Below are 25,303 nucleotides of genomic sequence, written 5' to 3'. Positions count from 1 at the left end.
ACATTTTAAATATTAGCCTCTTTCCCAGTTTCATTTATTTGACTGAGTTTTTGCTATCCTGGGTTTTTTGTTATTCCAAATGAATTCGCAAATTGCTCTTTCTAATTCTATGAAGAGTTGAGTGGAAATTTTGATGGGGATTGCATTGAATCAGTAGATTGCTTTTGGCAAGATGTCCATTTTTACTATACTAATCCTGCCACCCATGAGTATAGATCTTTCCATCTTCTGAGATCTTCTTCATTTTTTTTTCTTCAGAGACTTGAAGTTCTTGTCATACAGATCTTTCACTTGCTTGGTTAGAGTTACACCAATGTATTTTATATTCTTCGTGACTATCATGAAGGGTGTTATTTGCCTAATGTCTTTCTCAGCCTGTTTATCCTCTAAGTAGAGGAACCTACTGATTTGTTTGAGTTAGGTTTATATCCAGCCACTTTGCTGAAGTTGTTTATAAGGTTTAGGAGTTCTCTGATGGAATTTTTGGGAATTTTTGACTTTTCCCTTTCCAATTTGTATCCCTTTGACCTCCTTTCATTGATTGCTCTGGCTAGGTCTTCAATTACTATACTGGATTGGTAAGGACTTGTCTAGTCCCTGATTTTAGTGGAATTGCTTCAAGTTTCTCTTCATTTAGTTTGGTGTTGGCTACTGGCTAGCTGTATATTGCTTGTACTATATTTAAATATGAGCCTTGAGTTCCTTAACTTTCCAACACTTTTACTATGAAGGGAAGTTGAATTTTGTTAAACACTTTCTCAGCATCTAATGAGATGATCATGTAGTTTTTTTCTGTGATTTATTTATATCATGGATTATGTTGATGTATTACCTTATATTGAACTATCCCTGTATCTCTGGGATGAAGCTCACTTGATCATGATGAAAGATCATTTTGATGTCTTTTTGGATTCAGTTTGTAAGAATTTTGTTGAGTATTTTTGCATCGATATTCATAAAGAATATTGATCTGGCTGAGATCAACCAAGTAGAAAAAAAGAGAACTATACAAAGAATCAATAAAACCAGGGGTTGGTTCTTTGAGAAAATCAACAAGATAAATAAACCCTTAGCCAGACTGACCAGAGGGCATAGAGTATGTATCCAAATTAACAAAATCAAAAATGAAATGGGAGACATAACAACAGAATCTGAGGAAATTCAAAACATCCTCAGATCTTACTACAAAAACCAATACTTAACAAAACTAGAAAATCTGGATGAAATGGATAGTCTTCTAGACAGATGTCAGCTACCAAAGTTAAATGATGATCAGATAAACCATCTAAACAATCCCATAGCTCCTAAAGAATTATAACCATTTTATTTAAAGTCTCCCAACAACAACAACAACAAGGCCAGGACCAGATGGGTTCAGTGCAGAATTCTATTGAACCTTCAAAGAAGACCAAATACCTAATACTCTTCAAACTATTCCACAATATAGAAACAGAAAAACCAGTACTCAATTTGTTCTTTGAAGCCACAATTACACTCATACCTAAACCACACAAAGACCCAACAAAGAGGACTTCAGACTAATTACGCTTATGAATATCATTGCAAAAATACTCAATAAAATTCTCAGAATCCAAATCTAAGAACACATCAAAAATATCACTCGTTCTTAAATTACTTGTATTGTTTATCACTTCTTCTATTTTCATTTTTTCTGTAATATAAATGAAACACTGAATTTGAGAGAGCTATTTAAAAATATGTGACTTTTTCTGAAATAATTAGTAGAATTCTTTTCAAATTGTGATGAAATGTGTGTAATTCATAACTACTTACAGAAGTTCCTAAGTTTAAAGATGTTATTTATACCATGCAAATGTGTCAGGCATTTTGTGTTAGGTGTTTATTATTATAGCAAAAAACAAATTCTGGTGTGACTATTTTGGATGACTCCTAGCTTTTTATCATATTGTTGGTTTTTTTCTTAAAAATATTTTAAAATTCTAGAAGTTTTTCAACAAGTAACATTTGAGTATACTGTCCTGACATCTACACTTCAGAGTATTTTTTAAAATATAGCTACACATATATGATAAGTTTTGGTAGAGACTCAGGACTCAAGCAGGATGCAAGCTTGAGAAAAAGTTATTTTCAGTAATTGTGCCCCTAACTGTACAATGTCAAATCTGCAGTACCTGGCAGGTAGATCATTTAATGCACCACAGGCATGTGACATATTATCTCTTACTTAGAGTTGTTAAAGAGCACAGAATGCTTTACAATTTTAAATGGAAAACTTTACTTCATCACAATGCAAGCTGGTTTTATGGACTTGGGACTTAATTTTGGAATGCATGACCTCTCCTTTTTCTTCCATTGCTAAAAATTACACAGAAAACTGAAGAATGCTTCTCTAGCTTCCTGTTATCTTTCTTATGTTAATATCCCTGAATACTCTGTGAAGTAATATAATATATTTAGGCTTTAAAGTTCACTATTTAGCATTATTTTCTGGCTGTCAATTTCCCTATTTCCCTGGATAATGTTGCATTGTTGTCCTTATTCTGGGTGATAAAAATTATTTAACAATGTGTGCATGTAAATTATTTGGAGGTATGTTAGAGCCACCATAACTGAAAAGTTCTTTGGTTTATTGTTATTTACATTAATTTAAAACTTTTATATTCATCACTACACTATACCTGTTGAGTGATTTGAAAATATTCAGTTAGTTTAGTGAAAATTATATGAGCTGGATATTTCTGTTGCTGTTTAGAGAAACTAAATTTTTATAGCTTAAGTAAATAATCCAGGAACACATTCTAGTCTGGGTCTATTTTCTACACTGTTCATGAAGTCAGCCTGCCCTGATATTCCTAGCTTAAGAAAATGATTGAATAAGAAATTGTTAATAGTATTGTGAACCCAATGTTTTATTAACAAATGTTCAGTTCTATAGACATCGAAGCATTAGTATGCATTTTCTTAATTTTTGACTTATGCAAGTTTAGTAATACCTAAAAAATTGGCCACCTCTTAAGTCACATCGCTTACAAAATGTAAAAGATCTGTCTGGGTGTGGTGATGCCTGCCTATAATCTCAGCACTAGGGAACTAGAGGAAGGAGAATCAATTATTTGAGGCATTTAATATACAAAGCAGATTCTAGGCCAACCAACTAGACTACAAAGAAAAGCCTGTCTCACAAATAACAGAGTAACCAGCTGACACAAACAAAGAGGGAATAGTGCTGCAGGGAGACATATATAATAAACTAAAACTTAGTGACTACTGAAGACAGAGAGTGGAAATTCTTGGGTCAGCCAAGAGTTAGGTGTCAACCAAAGCATTATTGTCATTCCTCAGAGGGATTGCTTCTTATTAAACAGGCTAACCACCTGTGTGGAAGGATGTTGCCAAAAGTCTTCTCTTGAACATTTGGTCAAAGCACTCCACATCAGCATATCACTGAGATGCTTCCAAATCTGGTTTACTGTACTGTTTATGAGAGTAGCTAAGGTAGGAAACCAGTGTAAGTGCCCATCAACAGAAGAATGGATAAGGAAGTGTGATTTGTACATATTTGGATGTTTATATGCTGTGAAGAACAAAGTTATGTTCTTCAAAGGAAAATGGATGAAACCTGATATAATCTTACAAAGGGATTCTTAGTTTCAGAGAGTCAGAAGTTGCATTATTTTTATACAGGTGTGAATCCTATTAAACAGACCTAAAATTACAGGTGTTTATATAAGAGGAAAGTAGAAATAAAACTCCACACTAGAAGATTAAAGGAGAGTACTCAGAAGAGGAGGGAGAGAAGGGTGTGGGTGGGGAGGTAAACCTTAAGGGCCTTACACATAAGAAAATGTCCTCCTGGGATCCTATACCATGAACAACGAATGCATGCCAACTAAACACATTATTTAAAAAGACATAACCTCATTTTGGACATTCCTTCACTTGTATAACCTCCAACAAAACAGAGTTTTTCACAGTTTATAAGACCTATCTCAAAAAAGGCTTTTATTTAGCACCATTTTCCATTGTCAGATGAATCAAGGCAGGGTTTCTTTTTTTTTATTGGATAGTTTATGTATTTATATTTCAAATGTTATCTCCTTTCTCATTTCCCCCTCCCCCATTTCCCCTCTCCCATCTTCTGTGAGGAAGTTCACCCTCCCACTTACCCACTCCCACCTATACACCCTGGGGACAGGAGACTTCCCAGGACCAAGGGCCTCTCTCCTCTTATTGATGCTAGATAATACCATCCTATGCTACATATGCAGCTGGAGTCATGGGTTCCCCACCTGTGTACTCTTTGGTTGGTAGTTTAGACCCTGGAAACTCAGGGAGAGGGGTGTATCCGGTTGGTGGAAACTTTTTTTTCCCTAAGGGCTGCAAACCCCTTCAGCTCCTTCAGTCCTTTTTCTAAAGCCTCCATTGCGGTACCATCCTGAGACTGTGGTTGGCCGCAAACAATCCACTGCATAAACAAACTCAAAGGAAAAAAAACACATGATCATCTCATTAGATGCTGGGAAGCATTTGACAAAATTCAACACCCCTTTATGATAAAAGTCTTGGAGAGATCAGGAACTCAAGGTCCATACCTAATCATAGTGAAAGCAATATACAGCAAACCAGAGGCCAACATCAAACTAAATGGAGAGAAACTTGAAACAAACCCACTAAAATCAGGGACTAGACAAGGCTGCCTATGCACTCTGTACCTATTGAATAAAGTACTCAAAGTCCTAGCCAGAGCAATTAGACAAAAAAAAAAAAATCAAAAGGATACAAATTTGAAAGGAAGAAGTAAAAATATCACTATTTGCAGATGATATGATAGTAAACTTAAAATGACCCTAAAAGTGCAACCAAAGAACTCCTAAAATTGATAAACAACTTCAGCAAAGGGGATCGATATAAAAATAACTCAAATAAATCAATAGCCTTCCTCTACCCAAAGGATAAACAGGTTGAGAGAGAAAATAGGCAAATGACACCCTTCATGATAGTCACAAATAATAATAAATACATTTTTGTGACTGAAACCAAGCAAGTGAAAGATTTGTCTGACAAGAACTTCAAGTCCCTGGAGAAAGAAATTGAAGAGGATCTCAAAAGATGGAAAGATCTCACATACTCTTGGATTGGCAGGATTAGTATAGTAGAACTGGCTATCTTGCCAAAAGCCACCTACATATTTAATGCAATCCACATCAAATTTTCCACTCAATTCTTCAAAGAATTAGAAAGAGCAATTTGCAAAATGGGGAAAAAATCTTGATAGGAGGAAATCCAGAAACAAAATTTGGAGCAAGGACAGAAAGAAAGGCCAGCCAGAGACTGCCCCACCTGGGGATCCAGCCCATATACATTCAGTCACCAAACCCAGGCAATATTGCTGATGCCAAGAAGTACATGCTCACAGGAGCCTGATATAGGCTTTCCTGAAAGGCTCTGGCAGAGCATAGCAAATACAGATGCAGATGCTTGCAGCCAACCACTGAAGTGAGAATTGGGTCTCCATTGGAGGATTTAGAGAAAGGATTGAAGATGAAGTTGTTTGCAACCCCATAAGAACAACAATACCAACCAACCAGAGCTCCTAGGGATTAAACTACCATCAAAAGAGTACACATGCACAGACTCATGGCTCAAGGTGCATATGTTGGGCACCATTTGGAGTTGAGGCCCTTGGTCCTACCAAGGCTGTACCCCTAGTGTAAGGGAATGTCAGGGCGGGGAGGAGGGGAGGGGTGGGTGAGTGCAGGAAAACTCTCATAGAGGAAGGGGGAGGGCGCATGGGATAGGGGGTTTATGGATGGGAAAGGGGATAACATTTGAAATGTAAATAAACAAATTCAATAAAAAATATTTGGAATAACAAAAAAATCCATGAATAGCGAAACTATTATCAACAATAAAAGAACTTCTAGGGCAATCACCATCCCTGATCTAAAGCAGTATTATAGAGCAATCATAATAAAAAAAACTGTATGGTATTGGTACAGAGACAGGCAGGTAGATCAATGAAATAGAATTGAAGACCCAGAAACGAACCCACACACCTATGACCACTTGATCTTTGACAAAGGAGCTAAAACCATCCAGTGGAAAAAAACAGCATTTTCAACAAATGGTGCTGGTTTAACTGGTGATCGGCATGTTGAAGAATGCAAATCGACCCATTCTTATCGCCCTGTACAAAGCTCAAGTCCAAGTGGATTTAGGACCTCCACATAATACCAGATACACTGAAACTAACAGAAGAGAAAGTGGGGAAGATCCTCAAACACATGGGCATAGGGAAACATTTCCTGAACAGAACACTTATGGCTTATGCAATAAGATCAAGAATCGACAAATGGGACCTCATAAAATTGCAAAGCTTCTGTAGGGCAAAGGCAAAGTTTCTTACAGAATTGCAACTAACCCAGGAATTGCTCTCATTAAATCCTCAGAAAAAGTCTAGGAAGTTCCTTTTTATTGTCTAATGTCCAGTGACAGTTCATAGTTCTTTATATATGGACCTTTTGGAGAAGTTAACCATCTGCCTGGCCACTACCTCAGCTAAGCTCAGAAGTCACATAGCAAGATTAGAGAGAAATTTAGATGGAAATGAACAGCTGCAAAATGTTCAAATATGTAAAGCAGGTAAAGAAGTAGAAAATTGGATCCTACAATTATCAGGACGATGCTATTTTACAAAAGAGAATTAGGGTCATTTATTTTCCTGATCCACAGCTTGCTGTTGTTAACATTTGACATTTAAATATTTGACTCATTTTGAAATCTTCCTTGTGTATTATCTGAGATTTATTTTTCCCAGGTACTTTATAAAATGGATCACATTTCTATCTTAATATCAGATCTAAAATACATATTATAATATCCTTATAAAATCACTTGCTTGATTTTTTTACCCCAATGCTTTGTTGGTATATTAATATGCTGTCTTGTAGTAATTCTGGAAACATGATATTATAATTACTGATATGTTTATAGGACTCCTCACTGAGGTCTGTTCTGTCATGCAGAATTTTCCTGCCAGTAATGTTAATATTTTCTTATGATATTTAGAATAATCTGTTTAGCCCAAACCTATATTTTATAATTGAGTTATTATTAAGTTGTAATTACTTCAGTCTTCTTCTATGAGACTATGGGTTAGTAATGTTATCATTTTTAATGTTTAGCAGTCAAAGACATTTCTACATGTCATTATTTCTAGGTTAAATATTTGTGTCTTCCTTTAACTTGTATTTATCATCAAATATATACTTTTTAAGAATTGGAATTTTTTTGCCAGGGTCTTTGACAATTTCATGTATACATAAGATGTATCCTATCACTCTCACAGCCCTCACTATGTACCACGATCCTTTATTTTAAATTTTTTGTATATTTTTATTTACATTTTAAATGTTACTCCCTTTTCCAGTTTCCTGGGCATTAGACCCATATCCCATTCCCCTTCCCTTCCTCTATAAGGGTGTTCCCCCTCCCCCATCATTCCCTTCCTCCCCCACCAATATTGCCCTACATGGAGGGGTCCAGTCTTGGCAGGACCAAGGGCTTATCCTCCCATTGTTGCCCAACAAGGCCATCCACTGCAACATATACAGCTGGACCATGGCTCTGTTCATGGGTAGTAGTTTAGTCCCTGGGAGCTCTGGTTGGTTGGTATTGTTTTCCTTGTGAGGTTGCAAACCCCTTCAGATCCTTCAACCCTTTCTCTAATTCCTCCAATAGGGAACCTGGTCTCTGTTCAATGGTTTGCTGCTAACATTCGCCTCTGTATTTGTCATGCTCTGCCTGTGCCTCTCAGGAGAGAGCTATATCAGGCTCCTGTCAGCATGCACTTCTTAGCTTCATCAATATTATCTCATTTTGGTGGCTGTGTGTGTGTGTGTGCATGTGTGTGTGTCCGTGTGTGTGTGTTTGTGTGTGTGTGTGTGTGTGTGTGTGTGTGTGTATGCTGTATACCCATGCAGGGCAGGTTCTGAATGGCTACTCCTTCAGTCTCTGATTCAAACTTTGTCTCCATATCTCCTACTATGAATATTTTTGTTCTACCATTTAAGAAAGACTGAAGCATCAGCACTTTGGTTGTCCTTCTTCTTGAGCTTCCTGTAGTCTGTGGATTGTATCTTGGGTAATTTGAGCTTTTGGGCTAATATATCCAATTATCAGTGAGTGCATAGCGTGTGTGTTTTTTTGTTATTGGGTTACCTCACTCAGAAAGGTATTTTCTAGTTCCCTCCATTTGCCTATGAATTTCATGAAGTCATTGTTTTTGATAGCTGAGTAGTACTCCATTGTGTAGATGCACCATATTTTCTGTATCCATTCTCTTGTTGAAGGACATCTGTTCTGTGTAGCTTCTGGCTATTATAAATAAGGCTGTGAACATAGTGGCACATGTATCCTTGCTATATGTTGGAGCATCATTTGGGTATATGCCCAGGAGTGGTATAGCTGAGTCATCAGGCACTGCCATGTCCAATTTTCTGAGGAATCTCCAGACTGACTTCCACAGTAGTTAGTTGTACAGCTTGCAATCCCACCAAAAATGGAAGAGTGTTCCTATTTCTCCATGTCCTTACCAGCATCTGTTGTCATCCGAGTTTTTGATCTTAGCCATTCTGACTGGTATGAGGTGGAATCTCAAGGAAGTGTTGATTTGCATTTCCCTAATGACTAAGAATGTTGAACATTTCTTTAAGTACTTCTCAGCCATTTGATATTCCTCAGTTGAGAATTTTTTGTTTAGCTCTGTACCCTAGTTTTTAATAGGGTTATTTGGCTCTTTGGAGTCTAAACTTTTGGGTTGTTTGTATATATTGGATATTAATCCTCTATCAGATGTGGGATTGGTAAAGATCTTTCCACCATCTCTTGGTTTTCATTTATTCCTAATGATAGTGTCCTTTGGATCACAGAAGTTTTGCAGTTTTTTTGAGGTCCCATTTGTCAATTCCTGATCTTAGAGCATAAAAACATTGGTGTTTTGTTCAGGAAATTTTCCCCAGTATTCATGTGTTTGAGGTTCTTCCACACTTTTTCTTCTGCTAGTTTGATTGCAACTGGTTTTATGTGGAGGGCCTTGATCCATCTGAACTTAAGCACTGTACAGGGTAATGAGAATGGATTGATTTGCATTCTTCTACAGGGTGACCACCAGTCGAACCAGCACCATTTGTTGAGTTAATTTTATAGTCAGCTACTTTGCTGAAGTGTTTATCAGGCTTAGTAGTTTTCTCGTGGAACTTCTGGTGTCACTTAAATGTACTATCATGTCATCTGCAAATAGTGATATTTTGACTTCTTCATTTCCAATTTGTAAAGCTTTGACCTCTTTTTGTTGTCTGATTGCTCTGGCTAGGACTGTGAGTACTATGTTGAATAAGTAGCGAGAGAGTGGGCAGCCTTGTCTAGTTCCTAGTTTTAGTGAGATTGCTTCATGCTTTTCTCATTTAGTTTGATGTTGGCTACTGGTTTGCTTTATATTTCTTTTACTATTTTTAGGTATGGTTCTTTAGTTCCTTATCTTTCCAACACTTTTATCATAAAGTGGTGTGGAATTTTGTCAAATGCTTCCTCAACATCTAATGAGATAATCATGTGGTTTTATTCTTTGAGCTTGTTTACTGATTACATGGATGGATTTTTGTATATTGAACAATCCCTGCATGCTTGGGATGAATCCTGCTTGATCATGTTGGATGGTCATTATGATTTGTTCTTGGATTCGGTTTGCAAGAACATTATTGAATACTTTTGCATCAATATTGGTAAGGGAAATTGGTCTGATGTTCTCTTTCATTGTTAGGTCTTTGTGTGGTTTAGGTATAAGCATAAGTGTGTTTTCATCAAAGGAATTCTGTCTGTATTTTGTGGAATAGTTTGGACAGTATTAGTATTAGGTTTTCTATGAATTTATGATAGATTTCTCTACTAAACCCATCTGGTATTCATCTTTTCTTGGTTGGGAGACTTTTAACAACTGTTTGTATTGCTTTAAGAGTTATGGGACTATTCAGATCATTTATGTGATCCTCATTTAACTTTGGTACTTGGTATTTGTCTAGTAAATTGTCCATTTCATCCAGATTTTCAAGTTTTGTTTAATATAGCCTTTTGTAGTGGGATCTGATGATTTTTTTAATTTCCTCAGATTTTGTTGTTATGTCTCCTTTTCCATATCTGATTTTGTTATGTTGGATTCATTCTCTGTGCCCTGTGGTTAGTCTGGCTAAGGGTTTATCTATCTTACTGATTTTTTTTTCAATGAACCAGCTCCTGGTTTGTTGATTCTTTGTATAGTTTTTTTGTTTGTTTGTTTGTTTGCTTCCACTTGGCTGATTTCAGCCCTTAGTTTATTTCCTTGGATGTATTTAATTCTTTTTGTTCTATATTTTTCAGGTGTGTATTCAAGTTACTAATGTATGCTCTCTCCAGTTTCTTTTTGGAGGCACTCAGCGTTATGAATTTTCCTCTTAACACTGCATCCATTGTGTCCATAAGTTTGGGTATGTTGTGCCTTCATTTTCATTATATTCTAAGAAGTCTTTAATTTCTTTCCTTTGTTTTTTGACCAAGATATCATTGAGTAAAGAGTAGTTGTTCAATTTCCATGTATATGTGGGTTTTCTGTCATGTTTTTTTCCTTATTGAAGAGCAGCCTTAGTCTGTGGCGATTTGATAGGATTCATGGGATTATTATACTCCTCTTGTACCTGTTGAGGCCTGTTTTGTGACCAACTATATGGTCAGTTTTGGAGAGGGTACCGTGAGGTGTTGAGAAAAAGGTGTATTTTTTTTTGTTTTAGGGTGAAATATTCTATAGATATCTGTTAAATCCATTAGGTTCATAAATTTTGTTAGTTTTTCTGTATCTCTGTTTAGTTTCTGTTTCCATGATTTGTCCACTGCCAAGAGTGGGGGGGTGTGAAATATCCGACTATTATTATGTGAAGTGCAATGTGTGCTTTCAGCTTTAGTAAGATTCTTTTTATGAATGTAGATGCCCCTACATTTGGAGCATAGATATTCAGGATTGAGACTTCATCTTGGCGGATTTTTTTCCTTTGCTGAATATGAAGTGTCCTTCCTTATCTTTTTTGATAAGTTCTGGTTGATAGTTGATTTTATTCAATATTACAATGGCTACTCCAGCTTGTTCCTTGGGACCATTTGCTTGGAAAATTGTTTTCCAGGCTTTTGCTATGAGGTAGTTTCTATCTTTGTTAGTGAGGTGTGTTTCCTGTATGCAGCAAAATGCTGGGTCCTCTTTTCGTATGCAGTCTGTTAGACTATGTCTTTTTATTGGGGAATTGAGTCTATTGATGTTAGGAGATACTAAGGAATAGTGTATGTTGTTTCATGTCATTTTTGTTGTTAGAGTTGGAATTATGTTTGTGTGACTCTCTTCTTTTGGATTTGCTGCAAGATGATTAGTTTCTTACCTTTTCTTGGTTGTGGTTTCCCTTCTTGTGTTGGAATTTTCTTTCTATTATCTTTTGTGGGGCTGGATTTTTAGAAAGTGTGTACATTCAGTTTTGTCATGGAATATCTTGGTTTCTCCATCTATGTTAGTTAAGGGTTTTTTTAGACATAGTAAGTTGGACTGGAATTTGTGTTCTATTAGGGTCTGCATGATATCTGCCCAGGATCTTCTGGCTTTCATAAACTCTTGGGAGAAATATGGTGTAATTCTGATAGGTCTGCCTTTATATGTTACTTGACCTTTTTTCCTTACTGCTTTTAGTATTCTTTCTTTGTTTTGTGTATTTCATGTTTTGACTATTATGTGACTGGAGGAATTTCTTTTCTGGCCCAATCTATTTGGGCTTCTCTAGGCTTCTTGTATGTTTATGGGTATCTCTTTCTTTAGGTTGGGTAAATTTTCTTTGATAATTTTGTTGAAGATATTTACTAGCCCTTTAAATTGGGACTCTTTGCTCTCTTCAAAACCTATTATCCTTAGGTTTGATCTTCTCATTGTGTCCTAGATGTGTGATTTCCTAGATGTTTTGGGTTAGGAGTTTTTCTGTTTTACATTTTCTTTCTTGGTTGTGTCTTGGTTGGTTTGCCATAGTATCTTCTGCTCCTAAGATTCTCTCTTCTATCTCTTTTATACTTTTTGTGATGCTTGTGTCTATGACTACTGATTTCTTACTTAGATTTTCTGTTTTCAGGTTGGTCTCCCTTTATAATATTCTTATTTCTATTTTCATTTTTATATCCTGGATTTTTTTTCAATTCCTTTACCTGTTTGGTTGTATTTTCCTGTAATTCTTTAAGGGATGTTTTTTGTTTCCTCTTTAAGGGCTACCACTTATTTACCTGTGTTGTCCTATATTTCTTTAAGGGAGTTATTTATGTCCTTCTAATGGTCCTCAATCATCATTATGAGATGTGATTTTAAATTCAAATCTTTCTTTTCTGGTGTGTTTAGATATCCAATATTTGCTTTGGTGGAAGAACTGGGTTCTGATGATGCCAAGTAGTCTTGGTTTCTGTTGCTTAGGTTCCTGTGCTTGCCTCTGCCTATCATGTTGTCTCTGGTGTTAGCTGGTCTTGCTAACAATAGCTTGACCCTCCTGTAAGCCTGTGTGTCAGCACTCCTGTAGACTTGTTTTCTTCCAGAGGGATTTGGGTATAGAGAGCTTTGGGACAAGGTCAGCTCTAGGTGCAGTTTGAAACCAGAAGGATCCTGTCCCAGGATGCTCCTGGGTTTATGTTTCCTGAGGGATCCAGGAAGGTTGTTCAGAGCAGAAGAGTTCATCTTACCTCTGCATTCAGGCATATCAGTCATCTGGTGCCTGGCTTTCAGTTCTCTGCACAGGCAGAGACCAGAAGGATCCTCTCTCTGAATGCTCCTAGGCTCTTGTGTCCAGAGGGCTCTAAGTGGGTTCTCCTGGGCCAGGAATGTGAACAGAAGCAGTGGTCTTCCTTGAGCTCTCAGGATTTTAAGCATGTTTGAGAGTCCAGCTCTCTCCCCCACAGAATTTGGGTACAGAGGAGTGTGGGGCCAGGTCAGCTCTGGGAGCGTGCAGAAACCATGGACCAACTCTTCTTATTTTCTACTTTTATTGTATCAATATGTATTACTATGGCATTTCTCTCTTAAGCCCAACATGAAAATTTAGTTTAGAAGTATATTATATTTAATATATGCTCCTATCTAATTAATAATATTATATATAAATGGTAATTTGTTTCTATAATAATTCATTAGGTTCCTTTCTTTATTTTTAAAGTGAATTTTTCATTTTGTTATTTGTAAATGATATTGCAATTAATTGTATGTGTACAGTACTTGAAAGAGTTTGTAACTGTCATCATGGCTTCTAAAAATTATAACTCATTTTTTAAATTACTGTTTACATAACGGTTAAATGATTCATCAAATCTGTACTATAGAAGAAACTAGTTTTATACAATTGGTTGCTATTTGGTTAAGTTTCACTTTTATCAAAATGTATGGTTTTACTGATTATCCTGATAAAACTTGGTAAACTGTATAGCAACTGGAATTAATTCAATAAAAATCTATTAATTTTTTACAGATTAACACATCCATTTTTCATACTGAACTCTAATGATTTTGTGGGTTCTAAATTGATCACCTGTAGTTTTCTATATTTAGAAGTTTTATGTTTGTTTCACTGTCACTAGTTGGCTTACAATTTGACTACACTGATTTTTAGGAAAAGAATCTTAATTTTTTAGGATCTATTTAAGCTTATTCTTTTATGTTTCAACACTAATAACTCCTTTTTTGCATTTCTTTGGATCTTTGTATTGATTTGTTTTCTAACATTTGCATTGGGTATTTTGTTTCTTTTATTTTGTGTGTAATATGTGAACTCTTTATTAACTACCTCAGTGATGTTTTATGTTTCCACATTTTAGTTTAATTTCTGGTTTAATAGAAAATTATTTTGAAAAAGATTTCATTATATTGAGCATCCTAGTTTGTGTGTATATATTTTCTATTCTCTGTTTCCCTCTTTACTCACATAAAAATTATCTGGACAACACTTATATTTTGTGACTATGGGATATTTTCATCATGAAGGTATGAAGGTTTTAATCATGATTGTTTATGCAAACCTTGGGGAGATATTTTGCCATTTCTCTTCATGTGAAGTTCAATATATTTTGATAAAATCAACCTTTCCTTGCTTTTAAATATTATTTCTATAATTATTATAATCCAGTTAATGTCTAATATTGTTGTCAACTAGATTGAAATTAAAAATTCTGATGAATTATAGTGTAGAATATGTCTATGACAGCATTTCTAAGGAAATTTATCTCATGAAGGCTCTGTTTCATTCATTGATGGAGTACAATTTCAATAAATGTTAAGAATTAGTGAAACAATAGAAGACAGAGGCTAGTTACAGAAAGCACATTGCTGAGAACATGTTTAGAGAAGGTAACTAGCCATGTCTTGTCTATACTTCTTTATGCTCCCTAACGTCCATGAATTAAACAGCCTTCTCAATCACAGAGTGATGTCAATTAATAATCAACATTTGCTTAAATTAAATCCTGGGGCTTTCAAACTGCATCTGAACTCTTGGAAACTATGAGTCAAAACGATACATTCATCCTTAGTTATTTGTCATGAAAAGAAACATTCTATATAATACACTGACACCTCTGCTTTTAAGAGAGAAATCTTTCAATTGTTTTAACATACCACATAATAACTGTATGTATTAACTGGGTTTAATGTGATGTATCCATAGATACAGACATTATATAAGACTGCAAGTATTGGTCATAAGAAAATTATCTGTATCTAACTCCAAAAACCTTTTCAATCTCTAGTAAAAACTGTTCTTTTTTAATTTGTTGTTGAACTTCTTAGCTTCCATACACTAAACAGATAGGTTATATTTTTAATTTTCTTAATAGTGTGCCCTTTGGTTTTTTGCATTGTGTTTCAAATGATGAGAGAACAGGCTTTGCAAATGATAAATACTCTATTTTTTGTTTACCTTCAATTTTATTCCAGTGGTTTCATTTTTTTTTTGTCTTAAACCGAGCTCTTTCTGTCTTGGGTTCATCTTTTCTTGTGCTGATAGATAACTTGGCAAGAGTTAGTATTCTGTTAAATATATCCACTTCTCTTAGGATTGATTTTTCCTTAGAATGGAAATTCTTCAAGGTGTTCTTCTTTTGAAATGGATATAAACAGATTTATATTTGAATCTCAGTTTTCTTATATTGTTCCCCAACTCTATTTTTAATGTCATCATAACCTTATATTACTGTCACTCTGGAGGATGTCTTAGTCATTCAGATTTGTTTTGTGTTCCCATGTGCATCATAAATGGATCTGTCACACACATCAATGGTGTTGGGTGAAGATTACAGTGGGATTATATATCGCTTTTGTTAAAATTCTCATTTTGTATTTATTCTTTCAACTGCAAACATGTGAAACCTTTTCTTTGTGTGAATTTCTTTATTCTCTTTTACTTTTGATTCATAACTTCATTTTATTCCCTCAATTCCTTCATTCAGTTACCCCCACGGACTGTATTTCCCCTAGACTCATGTGAATGGGATTGTCTTTATTATCATTTTTCTCACTAAATTCATTATTGTTATGTGGAAAAGCTATTTACTTTGTCTACTGATTTAGTATGTCTTTAATTTTACATGATTTATCCATTTGAGTCCTTATTGGATAGAATGTTTAAGAGTTTGTATGCTAAATCATGCCACCTACAGTGAAATAGCATGTCCTTATGTCTTTTTTGTAAGGAGTTCTTTTTTGTCAGTTTGAGTACTGATTATAATGGGTTGTAACCAAATTCATCATCTTCTCTGACTACCTATATCTACCTTTTCCCTTCCCATCCAGTGACATGCCATTTTTTTTTCATTCAGCAAGTCTAATTTGTGATTAGCATAGCTTTGTGGCCTTTCTTTGGAGTATGGTTGTCCTATCATTGAAAATATTATTAATGAAACCCAGCAGCCTTTTTACTAACAGCTATAAATTGCAACACCTCTATATCTAAGACTGGGATTTGTTCTGGTTTCAACTTGCATAAGGTTTATTCTTGCTCTAATAGCAGTGAGTTTTCATGTGTGGAAATGATTTTGTAAAGAAAACTTGTTTGTTTTTGTAAGTATTTCCAATTTTTTGCTCTGACTTTATGGTGGTTTGAATTGCTTTGGCCTCCATAGATATGTTTTTGACATCATGGCCCACAAAATGTGGCACTATTAGGAGGTGTTGTGTTGTTAGTGTAGGTGTGACTTTGTTGAAGAAGTGTCTCACTGTCTTTGAGGTTTCGTATATGTTCAAGCCATGACCGGTATAGTAGACCCAATCCCCTTCTGCATGCTGTGGTTCAATATATAGAACTCTCAGCCCCTTCTCCAATACTTTGTCTTCCTAAATGCTGCATGCATTTTGTGGGAACACTATGATCATAATGGACTAAACTTCTGAAACTATAAGGCAGCCCTAATTGAATGTTTTCCTTTATAAGAGTTGCCTTAGTCATAGTACCTCTTCACACCAATAAATCATTAACTAAGACAGATAGTTTTCCTACAATAATCCTTGAACCTTGAAGAAAGGGTTAGTAGAGATGTTTGATGGAGGGTTGAACATTTGTTTCTTATTCTCTTCCATTTGGCCAGTTGTGGGTCTCTTTGTTAAGTACCATTTATTGTAAATAGACTATCCTTTGATAAAGGTTGAGGAATACATTAATCTGTGAGTATGAAAATAATTGATCTGAAATCATTTTAAATATTATGCCTATTTAGCAGAATGGTAGCATTAGGTTTCCCTTAGGGTCTATAACTTGTCTAAGCACAGTTTCTTAGCCAAATCATAGTACCAAGTATGGATATCATCTTAAGGAGTGTGACTTAATTCTAACCCGCATAGGTTTGTACTCCCAATAAAACTAGGCACAAACTTTCAAATCAAGGCTGGATGAGGTAGTCCAGTAAAAGAAAAAAGGGTCCTCAAAAAGCAGGCAGATAAGTCAGAGATCCCCCTACTCTCATTGTTAGGATTCCCACAAAAACACTGAACTAACAACTACAACATATAAGTAGAGGGTCTAGCACAAACACATGCAGGTTTCATGACTGTCACTTTAGTCACTGTGGGTCCCTTTGAACCCTGCTTATTTGATTCTGTGGACCATGCTCTCCTGGTGTCTTTGAACCCTCTGGGTCCTCCGATCTTTCCATGGAGCTCTCCATGCACTGCTTAATGTTTGACTATGGGTTTTTACATCTGTTTCCACCAAATGCTGAAGGAAATCATTCTGATGACAATTACACTGTTCGCCAATCTATGAGTATATCAGAACTTAGTTTATAATCATTTCATTTAGTTTAGGGGTTTGTCATGTTTTGTTATTTTCAAAACATGTTTTTCTATGTTTTAGGGAACCAGGGCCTGGAGCGATGACTTAGCAGTTAAGAGCACATGTTACCCTTTTGGAACATCAGGTTCTGAATCTCAGCATTCAAATGGTGGTCCAAAACCATCTATGATACCATTATTTCAGGACGGGTTTAAGATAAAAGGATGTGATAAAATGTGAAACTGTTTTTAAAGAAAGGAGTTCCAATTATGACATGATTGACACTTTTGGCTTAATATAGTATGGGTATTGCATATTTGCAAGAATCATTCTGTATAATTAGGAAATTTCTGGATGTTATTTTTTAACTGACAGCTTCTGACAAAGGATGTCACTTATTTATGACTCACTATACACAGACCTTTTCATAGACTCAATTATAACATATCAGACATTAATATAAAATTAGTTTTATGTAGACATTAATTCAGATTGTAGGTATACATTTTGATATCAAAATATTATTAAATTTCTAAGTCATCAATAAAGAACAATATTACTTAAGTTTAAAAACAAGTCACTCAAGTTCACTTTTGTATTTTTTTACTTGGTAGGGTAAAATAGCCAGGAGGACAGACTGATAAAGAAAAGGTTGATAAAATGATAATCAGAACAGATAAGCCACCGAGGCCGGGCTGCCAATGGATACATGTAAAATAGAAATCAGGATAATAAGAAAATCCCAGCCAAGTACTTCAGATATGTATCAGGATAGAGTTTCAAATTTTATAACAATGTGTCTTTGTACAATGGAATATAATATTTAGAGCATTTCAGTCACTTGTCTATGCTTATATTGTAGCATGAAGGAAGTAGTTTTGAAGTGTATTTGTGTGATCCCTCCCCTTACACTTTGAGTAATATATTATCTCTATAACACAATGCATTCAAGTGAAAACAAAAATAAATGTCTATATTTTTTTAAGATTCAGAGTACACTTGCAGATGAAAATGATTTCAACATTATTTATGTCAAACATGTATGCAGTGCCTTTCGGTGCATTGGAATATTATAGATGACATTATGCATAACTTGCAGTGGCTATAAAGCATTTTGAAAGACACTTTAAAACTAAGGCAAAGAATAAGTCATACTGTTACAGATTTACTCTGTGGGAGTTTAGCATTTTCTAGATGTATGACGTTACCATACTCATTCACTCTTTGGTAACAGCAATTTAGAGATCACAAATCACCTGTCATTTGGATTATAAAAATAAAAACGTATACTTGGTAATTTATACTATTACTAATAACTTCCCATGTCATCTTTGGGACAGAGAACTGGTTTAGTGTTCACAGCTTCGGGTGAAACTTTTATTCTGAAGCAGTGCAATATCATGCAAAAATGTTTTAACAATTAAGTCAAAAAATAGAGGTGATAAATATACATTATATAAGAATATTTCCAAAGAAATTAAACAGCTTATTCAAGGTTGTAGGTTAAGAGAAATAAGTGAAAGCGTTTTATAAAAACAGCTTTCTTTCTTTTGGGCTTGAATGTTCATTGTGGTTTGTAGTTGAACTGATTAATAAGTCTGATGCTTTTATTTATTAAACGGACTTGGCTTGGATCATTAATAGAAAAGTCAAAGCAGCTTCACATCAAAAGTTAAAAAAAGCATTATTTGGGAAAAAAGGGTCCTAGATAAAAATAATATAGCATCAGACCTACTTAAATTATGCTTAAATTCCAGTGACTAACTTTAGTAGGCTTCTATAACTTAGGTGCTCAGGTTATGTCATCCTCAACTATGAAAATAGCTGCCACGCAGACCTTTCCAATTATGCTCCTATTATTTTATATCTGTGTGATGAGTGTGCTAAGCAGGAAACATCAACCAACATAGACCAACATGATAATGCTGTGTCTTCCCACATCAGAATTTATTAAACAAGCATACATACACAGGCATGACAATTTCCAGGGCAACAATTTACTAGATAATTACACATTCTTTGATAATGTGTCCCAGAACAATAATGCAATAATTCCTATCTTAATTACTAATATTAATCTCCGATGACATAGCCCATATCTGAAAGTAAATATACCTATATAAGAATGCAATGTATACAAAATGGTAAAGAGGCCAGAGGTAGGGTTTTTAGATGTTTCAGTCGTAGACTGATAGGATCTGAAGACAGTCTACATTGACAGAGTAAGGAATTTGGTCTACCATCGAGAAGAAACTGCTGCTGTCTGAGACCAAGCCTGTAGATCAACAGTCCAGATGTGAAATGAAAGGGTGGTTCCTGATTCATATTTGGAAAATTCTAATGGATGGACAAGTTACAGATTGATGAACAGATGGATGGATAGAGGGGAGATGAGAAAGTCATCCAAAGTGGGGACTGTGACAAGCTTATGTCACTGGGATCTTCATGAGTTCTTTGACCATATGTCTTTGATGCATATATTAGATGTCCAATAACAGGTCAGTTAAGATTCATTGCCGTCTGAGTGTTGGGTGTCTAGCTGTTATGGAATCCAAATGAAGGAGCTGTATAACTTTCCAGTTGAAAGTATACAGTAAGTTGTGGGGTCTGGTTTTGTTTTTTCTTTTAATAATTTTAATGTGCCTTGTGCCCCTACTGTTTTAATTTTTCTAAGTTTGTTTAAATGGTTTCCACCCTTTCCACTGCTGTTAATGTCTTTTCTGTGTTGTAATGGGTGGTACCAGATAGCATTCTTTGCAGGTCCATAAGACATGGAGTCACCTCCTAAGCCTCAAAATGGATTGAAAACCTGTTCATAAAAATGAAATCTCTCATGAATAGACCCCATTTAAAAGTATGTATTTTACTTAAAATAGAGCAGTGCCTAATGCCAATGATCTAATATACGATAGGAATTATGGATTGACATGGACACTCATAACAGGTTGAACCACTACACTATAGTGACTGTAGGCATACATTTATTTGGAAATTCTGTCTTCCCTGATGTGATCAAGTTCAGAGAAGGTAGAATGACACTTTCTAATTCAATATGGCATGTCCTTTTAAAATGTTAGACATGGACATACATGCACCCCCAAAACAGTATCTGTGTTGAATCATGAGCAGAGAAAGAAAAATGCCATAGAAAAATACTCAGAGACTGAGGGCAGGCATCTGGCAGCCAACAGATGCTAAGACTGATAACTAGATTCTAGGAAATAGCACTCTGTATTCATTTTAGACTTTCAGCTTCTGAAAATGTTAGCGAATGCATTTCTGTTGTGCTAAGCCATTCAATTTTGATTTGCCATGGCATCCCTCAGCTATTCATGTAGCTGTTCTGCATTTGTCCTGGGAAAGACAAAATGGTCTGATTAGTCTGACATCAAATTTAATGTTAATTAAAACTGTGTCTCATTCAGATATAATTATGTATCTTTATTCATTTGTTTATGCCTTTTCAAAGGAGAAGATATTTTGCTCATCGGTAATAATAAATAGATGATTCAGGTAAATTAAATATATCTAGGTAAGTTAAAATATTATGAATTAAAATAAGATATCCTACCTCAATTAAGGCATGAATGAGAATTACTTTAGCATATGTTAAGAGGCAAAAATATGATGTCATAAAAATTCCTGTTGAATAAGAAAATTTTGACCACAATTAACTTGTGAAAGTCAGTTATATGAACTTAGGATAGCTGAAATGAGGCAGGACCAGCCTTCATCACTGAGCCCAGGAGTTAACCCTGTGCCAGAACTCTCTGGACCCAAATCACGCAGAGAGAAAGCTGGTCTCCCTGGAGTGCTGCTACTACAAAGAGCACAGTTGAGAGGAACAATTTTGTTCATCAGTCAAAGCTGTCCAGTACCAGATGGGTTTAGTGCAGAATTTTATCAGAGCTTCAAAAAAGACCTAACACCAATACTCATCAAATTATTCCACTAAATAGAAACAATAGGAACACTACTGAATTTGTTCTACAAAGCCACACTTATGCTCATACCTAAACCATACAAAGACCCAACAAAGAAAGAAAACTTCAGATCAATTTCCCTTATGAATATCAATACTAAAATAGTCAATAAAATTCTTGCAAACTGAATCCAAGAACACATCAAATGATCATCCATCATGATCAAGTAGACCAGTGTAGGGATGCAGGGATGGTTCAGTAAATGGAAATCCATCAATGTAATCCACTATGTAAACAACCTCAAAGAAAAAAGTGAATATCTCATTAGATGCTGAGAAAGCATTTGACAAAATTCAACACCCCTTCAGGTTAAAAGTCTTGGAAAAATCAGGAATTCAGGGCCCATACCTAAACATAGTAAAAGCAATATACAACAAAACAGTAGTTAACATCAAAATAAATGGAGAGAAACTTGAAGCAATCCCACTAAAATTAGGGACTAGACAAGGCTGGCCACTCTCTTTGTACCTATTTAATATAGTACTAGAAGTCCTAGCCAGAGCAATCAGACCACAAAGGAGGTCAAAGTGATACAATTTGGAAGGGAGAAGTCAAAATATCACTATTTGCAGATGATATGATAGTATATATCCTAATAATTCCACCAGAATACTCCTAAACCTGATAAACAACTTCAGCAAAGTGACTAGATATAAAATTAATTTAAAAAAATCAGTAGGCTTCCTCTGCTAAAAAAAAGTAAAAATGACCATCTTGCCAAAATCAATCTACAGATTCAGTGCAATCCCCATCAAAATTCCAACTCAATTCTCCATAGAGTTAGAGCAAATTGCAAATTCATTTGGAATACCAAAAAAAAAATCCAGGACAGCTAAAACTATTCTCAACAATAAAAGAACTTCTGGGTGAATTACCCTCCTGACTTCAATCTATATTATGATTGCTAATCTAAGCAATCATGATAAAAACTGCATGGTATTGGTACAGAGATGGGCAGGTAGACTAATGGATTAGAATTGGTCACTTGATCTTTGACAAAGGAGCGAAAACCATTCAGTAGAAGAAAGACAGTATTTTCAACAAATGGTGCTGGTTAAACTGGAGATCAGCATGTAGAAGACTGCACATCGATCCATTTTTATTTCCTTGTACAAAGCTCAAGTCAAAGTGGATCAAAGAACTCCACATGAAACCAGATACTCTGAAACTAATAGGAGAAAAATGGGGAAGAGCCTTGCACACATGGGCCCAAGGGAAATTTTTCTGAACAGAACACCAATGGCTTGTGCTCTAAGATCAACAATAGACAAATGGAATCTCATAAAACTGCAAAGCTTCTTTTTGTAAGGAAAAGGACACTGTCTATAGGACAAAATGGCAACCAACAGATTGGGAAAAAAATCTTTACCAATCCTATTTCTGATAGAAGGTTAATATCCAATATGTATGAAGAACTCAAGAAGTTAGACACCAGAGAACCATATAATCCTATTAAAAAATCGAGTACTGGCAAAGCACTAAACAAGAATTCTAAGCTGAGGAATAAGGAATGACTGAGAAGCACCTAAATAAATGTTCAACATTTGTAGTCATCAGGAAAATGCAAGTAAAAACAACCATAAAATTCCATCTCATACCAGTCAGAATGGCTAAGATCAAAAACTCATGTGACATCAGAAGCTGGCAAGGATGTGGAGAAAAAGGAACACACCGTCATTGTTGGTGGGATTTCAAGCTGGTACAATCACTCAGGAAATCAGTCTTGGGATTCCTCAGAAAATTAGACATAGTACTACCTGAGGAACCAGCTATAACACTCCATATACCCAAAAGATGCTCCAACATATAACAAGGACACATCTCTACTTTGTTTATAGCAACCTTATTTATTATAGTCAGAAGCTGGAAAGAGCCCAGATGTCCTCCAACAGAGGAATGGATACAGAAAATATGGCACATTTCCACAATGGAGTACTACTCAGCTATTAAAACAATGACTTCATGAAATTCTTAGGTAAATGGATGGAACTAAACAATACCATCCTGTATATATGAGCTGGATCCCCAGGTGGGACAGGCTCTAAATAGCCATTCCTTAAGTCTCTGCTACAAACTTTGTCTCCATATCTCTTCCTATGAATATTTCTGTTCCCCCTTTTAAGACGGAGTGAAGCTTCCTCACTTTGGTTGTCCTTCTTGAGCTTCATGTGGTCTGTGGATTGTATCTTGAATGATTCAAACTTTTTGGCTAATATCTACTTATCCGTGAGTGAATACTATGGGTGTTTTGTTCTGATTGAGTTACTTCACACAGGATGATGTTTTCTAGTTCATTCAATTTGCCTAATAATTTCATGAAATCATTGTTTTTGAAAGTTGAGTTGAACTCCATTGTGTATATGTACCACATTTTGTGTATCCATTCTTCTGTTGAAGGGCATTTGGGTTCTTTCCAGCTTCTGGCTATTATAAATAAGACTGTTATGAACAGAGTGGAGCATGTGTCCTTGTTATATGTTGGAGCACCATTTGGGTATGTGCCCAGGAGCCATATTGCTGGGTCCTTGGGTAGTACTATGTCCAATTGTTTTGAGGAATCTCCAGACTAATTTCCAGAGTGGTTGTATCAGCTTGCAATTCCACCAACAATGGAGCAGTATGTCTCTTTCTCCACATCCTCACCAGCATCTGTTGTTACCTGAGTTTTTGATCTTAGCCATTCTGGCTGGTATGAGGTGGAATCTCAGGGTTATTTTGATTTGCATTTTCCTGACTAACGATGTTGAATATTTCTTTAGGTGCTTCTCAGACATTTGACATTCCTCAGCTGAGAATTCTTTGTTTAGCTCTGAACCCCATTTTTAATAGGGTTATTCGGCTCTCTGGAGTCTAACTTCTTGAGTTCTTTGTATTGATTGAATATTAGCCCTCTATATATCCACCAATCCTAGACAATATTGAAGAAGCTAAGAAGTGCATGCTGACAGGAACCTCATATAGCTGTCTCCTGAGAGGCCCAGCCAGAGCATGAAAAATACAGAGGTAAATGCTAGCAGCAAACCATTGAACTGAGAACGGGGTCCCCAATGTAGGAGTTAGAAAATGGATTGAAGGAGCTGAAGGGGCTCTTGCAACCCCATCAGAACAACAATACCAAACACCAGAGCTCCCAGGAACTACAACACTACCCAAAGAGTGCACATGGACAGACCCATGACTCCAGCTGTATATGTAGAGGATGGGCATGTTGGGTACCAATGGGAGGAGAAGCCCTTGGTCCTGTCAAAGCTGGACCCCATAGTGTAGGGGAATGTCAGGGTGTAGAGGAAGGAAGGGGTGGATGTTGGGGAGGGGGAGCACCCTTATAGAAGAATGGGGAGGGGCATGAGAAAGGGGACTTATGGATGGGAAATTGGGAAAGGGAGTAGCATTTGAAATGTAAATATAAAGTATCCAATTAAAAAATTAAGTATCATCCTGAGTGAGTAATCCAGTCACAAAAGAACACACTTGTTATGCACTCACTGATAAGTGGATATTAGCTCCAAAGCTCAAAACACCCAAGATATAACTCACAGAGCACATGAAGCTCAAGAAATCGGAAGACCAAAATGTGGATGCATCAGTCCTTAGAACAGGGAATAAAATATTCAAGGGAGGAAATATGCAGACAATGTGTGGAACAGAGACTGAAGGAAAGGTCATCCAGAGACTGCCCCACCTGGGGATCCATCCTTTATACAGACACCAAACCAAGACACTAAGGTGGATTCCAAGATGTACTTCCTGGCAGGAGCCTGATATAGCTGTCTCCTGAGAAGCACTGCCAGAGACTGACAAATACAGAAGTGGATGCTTATAGCACCCAACAACTGGATTGAGCAGGGGGGTCCCCAATGCAGGTGTTAGAGAAAGGACTGAAGGAGCTGTAGGGCTTTGCAACCCTTAGGAAAAACAACATTATCAATCAACCCTTCCTCCCATAGCTCCCAGGGACTAAACTACCAACCAAAGAGTACACATAGA

The sequence above is a fragment of the Rattus norvegicus genome, chromosome 7, assembly GCF_036323735.1.
Source record: "Rattus norvegicus strain BN/NHsdMcwi chromosome 7, GRCr8, whole genome shotgun sequence".
NCBI lineage: Eukaryota > Metazoa > Chordata > Mammalia > Rodentia > Muridae > Rattus > Rattus norvegicus.
Note: the sequence above shows the minus strand (reverse complement) of the source record.